Source organism: Daucus carota, chromosome 9, assembly GCF_001625215.2.
Source record: "Daucus carota subsp. sativus chromosome 9, DH1 v3.0, whole genome shotgun sequence".
Classification (NCBI taxonomy): Eukaryota; Viridiplantae; Streptophyta; class Magnoliopsida; order Apiales; family Apiaceae; genus Daucus; species Daucus carota.
The window spans coordinates 26,426,947-26,433,626 of record NC_030389.2 but is presented as its reverse complement, the minus strand read 5'-3'; positions in this window follow the sequence as shown (position 1 = coordinate 26,433,626).

Genomic DNA, 6,680 nt, shown 5'->3' with positions numbered 1-6,680 from the left:
GTTATGCAAATACCTTTCAACAAAATACATCCATCTCCCATTACATGGTCCACCCAACTTTGCCTTAGTAGACAAATATAGTGGCAAATGCTCCATAGAATCAAAAAAGCTTGGAGTATAGATGACTTCAAGCTTGGACATTATTTTCACTATGGCCTTCTCCATTTTCTCTAAATCAGTGGATTTCAAATTTAATGAGCATAAATCTTGAAAGAAGTTTGACAACTTAATAAGCATGTCACATTTATAAATATGACCGCGGGCGGTCACATTTATAAATATGACCGCAGGCGGTCACTTCCTAAATATGTCTGAGGCTAGTCGTATGAGTACTTATGATCAAGACTGGTCGAACATAACATATGACCGTGTTCTGTCATATTTATTAATATGACCACTTTCGGTCATATTAATAAATCCGACCACACGGGGTCAAATCACGATTACGAAAATTTTAAAAAAAATTGCGGGAAGTTTCCCGCTTAAAAAATAAATATGACCGACTTTGTTATTGACCGAGTCTAGTCAAAATTAGTGACGTCATCAAAAAAATTTTGGAGGGAAGTTTGCCTCCTAAATTTTGTGGGGCCCTCGTTATAAATATGACTGGATAAATATGACCGTCATTAATTATGACTGCGTTTGGTCATATTTAACAGCGGTCAAATTTATATGGTCATATTTAGCTTTGACTTGTCTCCTTCGGGATTTGACCTTAAATATGACTGTATGCGGTCATATTTAAGGTCGGTCATATTTAACCGGTCATTTTTACCCTTTTTTCTTGTAGTGTAGTTTTGTGCCTCATAAAAGCTGCAGAACTATACCTCCACCACCAAAAGGGTTTCATTAACTCCTATAGAACATGAACTTCCTAGGGCCTGATTAAGATCTTCCGATCTCCCACTCTTAGGAACAGTGATAGTGACAGAAGAATGCTGAGAATTTCCATCTGTAGTCATAATTGTCACTGTCATTGTTCGTATTGATGTTGAAGGTAACGGCAACGGTAATGGATCAAACGTGATCGAAGACTTCCGACCAGGGGCGGAACCAGGATTTATAATCCACCTGGGCTGGCCGAAAGTAGGGATGGCAACGGCTCAGAACGGGTCGGGTTTTTTGAGATCCAGACCCGATCCATTATATTTCGGTTCGAGATCGGATTTTTTCGGGTTTCGGTTCGGATTCGGATCTAATTCGGATATTTAAAAAAATTAAATAAAAACTATATATTTATAAAAAGTATGATGCTTGATTTTTTTTAAATTTAGAAATATAAAAAAGTGGTTTACATGTTTCATTTAGTACAATAAACACGTGAAATTCCGTAACTTATTTTGAATTTTTTTTTATGTATACAAATTCAAATACTAATTTTTTATTCAGAAAAAAAGATTAAAAAATAAGTTAAGTAATTATATCGGAGCATCAGATTAGTTTATTCCACGAAACTTCTCATATGTAAAGCCTGCATATGAACATAATTACACGGGCTGTGAAGTGTGATCATTAGTTTTAGTTTGGCGGAGACCGGAGAAATGGAGCCGTAAGTAGGTTTTGATTTGGGCTACCTGGGCTAAAACTAAATTGGGCTAGCAGATATATATAAAAATTTTGTAAAAAAATATTTTGGGCCGGGGTACAGCCCACCCCAGCCATGGGCTGGTTCCGCCCCTGCTTCCGACAATGAGGACACACTAGTGTCGATCTGTACTGCCCCTGAAATCATGTTTAAAATGCAATAAGATTTTACGAATGTTGGCAAGATATCCAGCAATAAGATATGAAAACATATAGAGCTACTATGGAATGCATGCATGTCTTTCAGGTGTATCTAAAAAAAATACATGCCCAAGCAATGATCCGCCATTGAAATCAATCAGTTGATCTCATATTAGCATAGCAGAATCATTTATTTATTTATTTTTGTGGCATATAGTTCAACCCAAACACCTATATGCAGAACCCTAACAGCATATAGTACAAACACAAACCCAGAACCCTAACAGCATATAGTTCAACCCAAACACCTATATGCAGTAACCATACCTAGTTTGTGCTTCCTTTGTGCAGATTCAACATAATTAACAAACAGGAAAATAAAGACAAAGTACTGACTTGGCATAAATCGACAATAATAGAGTCATTCCGAGCCAAATGATTCTTCCTCTGCTACTTCTTCATCTGGTCGACCATCTGAATCTTTGGCACATTAGACACGTCACAAGCATTGGCTATTCCTTTTGTACCTTTAGCAACACCCATACCCAATTTCAGGGACCGTCTAAAAAGTGTTCATCAAGTGTAAGATTCATGCATATATAAATGAACAAGAAGATAATGCATGTATGTATAAATGAATAATGAATACAGAATACGTTTAGTTTGATTAAAATAAATTTTCATGAAATAAATGCATATAGAAAACATGTATTTTCTTAGAAGCGTTTAGTTTAACCAAGATACTTACATTCATATAACTTAAATATCTATTTTTTAATTTAATCAAAATATTTGACCCATCCCTAAATAATTATTATATACAATAAAATTTTAGTAAAATCTAAATCTAAATTTGTATTAATTTGATTGAAAATATATCGCTTATTAGTTTTTAACGAAATGAAGAAGAATTGGTAATGTTAACAGGTAATAATAATTATAATATATTTCCCAAATTATATCGATAATAACAGAGAAATAACATAGAACCTCGGCAATCGTATAAAGGATGATTATTGACAGACAATTCATCATTCAATCGTATAAACGATGATGATTGATAATAACAGAGAAATAACAATTATATCAATAATTTAAGAGCTAGATGCCTCGGCAGCTTGTTCAAGGACATAGGAGACAAGAGACAAAGGTATGGATAACTGCTAGGAATTGGTAATTCAACAATGCTAGACGCCTCAGCGGCTTCTTCTATTTGGTTTTCAGAAGAGGCCATGATAGTAGTACAGAGCATTGGACCTTCAAACAGCAAAAAATTGAAGGAAAGAAAAGTGTGATGGACACTTTCGGAGATCTTAGGTTCACCACCAACGAGCCAGTGTAAAACATATTAGCGAGTGCATCCAGTTATTTACTATAATATATATACAGAACTACTTTAAACAATGAAAGGAGTACGTACAGAAATTGATGCAGAAATTGATGCGAATGCAGAAGGATTGCTTCCACCAATTGTCGGGGATAAACTGGTTATGGATGAGAATATTACAAAGCATTAGAAAAGAACACCTGCTCTCAAAACCTGTTCTAAAGAGCAGGTTTTCAGTCATAAACAACTTAAACAATTTTAATTCTATCATAAACAATGACTATTCAAGTAATGCAATATGCCAACATTACAGAAAATATGAAGGGCTAATCTTTTTCTAGTGCATAGTCTTTTCATGCAAGTGAATGTTATCTTTATGTTTGTACTTTATGTGTGTATATTTTGTACTCTACATGACCTATTTTCATTTACAATTAGGAAGCTCTCAAAACCTGTTCTCAAGAGCAGGTTTCCAGTTAGGAACAACTTAAACCTCTCCTGCTCTCAAAACCTGTTCTCAAGAGCAGGTTTCAAGCTAATTTCACTATTCAATTAGCTTTTTTCCCAGAAATAAGCCCTCATTTCTGGAAAAAAGCTAGAATTTCTAACTTTTTTCTTAAAAAAACACTTTTTTATTTCAAATTCTGGAATCCCAAACACACATTAAATACTTGTATTTAAAAAAAATACAAGTATTTAAACACCCCTATATTTTAAGCACCCCAACTTTCGTTTTTAACACCCGTATATTTTTAGGTAATATATGGGTGTTTTGCACAAAACTGGGGGTGTTATGTATATATTGGTGTCTTATAAGGAAAGTGGGGGTGTTAACCGGGGGCACCCCCACTTTCTTTATATAACACCCAGATATTTTGTACACCACCACTTTCTTTATATAACACCGCTATATACATTACACCCCCAGTTTATCAAGTAACACCCTATATAAAGTACACCCCAACTTTTTAGCTGAACACCCCTATATTAGGAGCACCCCAACTTTCGTTTTTAACACCCATATATTTGTTACACCACCAGTTTCTCAATGAACACCCCTATATAGGGGTGTTATCCTGTAAACTGGGTGTGTAACAAATATATGGGTGTTAGAAAAGAAAGTTGTGGTGTTTTTCATAAACTTATTAAATGTTGTACGACTATAAATATTTATAAAATATATTTTACACCATCAATAATATTTTAAATATAAATTAAAATATTATGCATGAAGATAATCAATTCGGTCGTGGTCGGACTCTATTATGGATTTCTGACCACATTCTCCATAGGGCCCTCTTATCTCTTCCTTCTCCGAGCTCAGGTTATGGAAGTAGGAGAAGAAGGAACCGAGAAGAAGGTATCAGCAACAACAGGTTTTATTACGGGACAGCTCATGAATATTTTATTTTCCCTCTTGGCAAAAATGAATTTGTACATTACCGTGGGGACAGATTGATATCAAAAAAAATGATGTTTTGATGTGTTATAAGCCAATAGATCCCAAAAAAATCAACAAATAATAAATAATAAATAAAGATAGAACACTGTCGTTCTATAACTTTCGAATATTTTATTTTCCCTCTTGGCAAAAATGAATTTGTTGTACATTACCGTGGGGACAGATTCAGATAAAAAAAATGATGTTTTGATGTATTATAAGCCAATAGATCCCAAAAAAATCAACAAATAATAAATAATAAATAAACATAGAACACTGCCGTTCTATAACTTTCGAATATTTTACTTTCCCTCTTGGCAAGAATGATGTTTTGATGTATTATAAGCAAAAAGATACCAAAAAAATCATTAAGACACAAATTACTTAAAACAAAAATATCGACAAAATATAGAACGGGGTCGTTCTGGGTATTACAAATAATAAATAAATATAAAACAGTGTTGTTCTATAACTTTCCAATATTTTATTTTCCCTCTTGGCAAAAATGAATGTGTACATTACTGTAGGGACAAAATCATATAAAAAAAATGATGTTTTGATGTTTTATAATGCAACGGATCCCAAATATATCAACAACTTTAGAACGCGGTCATTTTTCGTATTACAAATAATAAATAACCATAGAACAATGCGGTTCTATAAATTTCGTATATTTAATTTTCCCTTTTGGCAAAAATGAATTTGTACATTACCGTGGGGATAGATTCATATCAAAAAAATGATGTCTTGATGTATTATAAGCCAGTAGATCCAAAAAAAATAAAATAAACAAATCTAGAACGGGGTCGTTCTAGCTATTTCAAATAATAAACAAAAAACATATCAAGTAAATGATGTTTTGATGTTTTATAAGGCAATGGATCCTAAACAAATCAACAAACTTAGAACGCGGTCGTTCTTTATATTATGAATAAATGTAGAACAACGCCGTTCTACGTCTTACGAATATTTTATTATCCCTCTTCCGAAAATTGAAGTGCAAATTTTGAGGAAGATAATCTCGGTCGATTCTGAAGCCCTTATTCTCAAGTGTAAATTTTATATAGAGGTGTTTCGCGATAAACTGGGGGTGTTAAGTATATAGGGGTGTTATCCGGTAAACTGGGGGTGTAGCAAATATATGGGTGCTAAGAATAAAGTTGGGGTGTTAGGTATATAGGGGTGTTTCACGAGAAACTGGTGGTGTAACAAATATATGGGTGTTAAAAAAGAAAGTTGGGGTGTTCAGCTAAAAAGTTTCGAATATTTTATTTCCCCTCTTGGCAAGAATGATGTTTTGATGTATTATAAGCAAAAAGATACCAAAAAAATCATTAAGACACAAATTACTTAAAACAAAAATATCGACATAAATCAACAAATATAGAACGAGGTCGTTCTAGGTATTACAAATAATAAATAAACATAGAACAATGCGGTTCTATAACTTTCCAATATTTTATTTTCCCTCTTGGCAAAAATGAATGTGTACATTACTGTAGGGACAAAATCATATAAAAACATATCAAGTAAATGATATCAAGTAAATGATGTTTTGATGTTTTATAAGGCAATGGATCCTAAACAAATCAACAAACTTAGAACGCGGTCGTTCTTTATATTATGAATAAATGTAGAACAACGCCGTTCTACGGCTTACGAATATTTTATTATCCCTCTTCCGAAAATTGAAGTGTAAGCAAATTTTGAGAAAGATAATCTTGGTCGTCAGCTTTATATAGGGTGTTACTTGAAAAACTGGGGGTGTAATGTATATAGGGGTGTTATATAAATAAAGTGGTGGTGTACAGAATATCTGGGTGTTATAGAAAGTGGGGGTGTAAACACCCCCGGTTTACACCCCCACTTTCCTTATAAGACACCCCTATATACATAACACCCCCAGTTTTGTGCAAAACACCCATATATTACCTACACCCCCGGCTTGAACAATAACACCCCTATATGAATTACACCCAAACTTTATTTTCCAACACCCATGTATTTGTTACACCCCCAATTTCTAGAAGAACACCCCTATATAAAGTACACCCCCAACTTTCTTTGTATAACACCCCTATATATTTTACACCCCCGGTTTATAGCGAAACACCCCTATATAAAATACACACCAACTTTGTAACTCAACACCCCCATATTGTAAGCACCCCAACTTTCGTTTTCAAC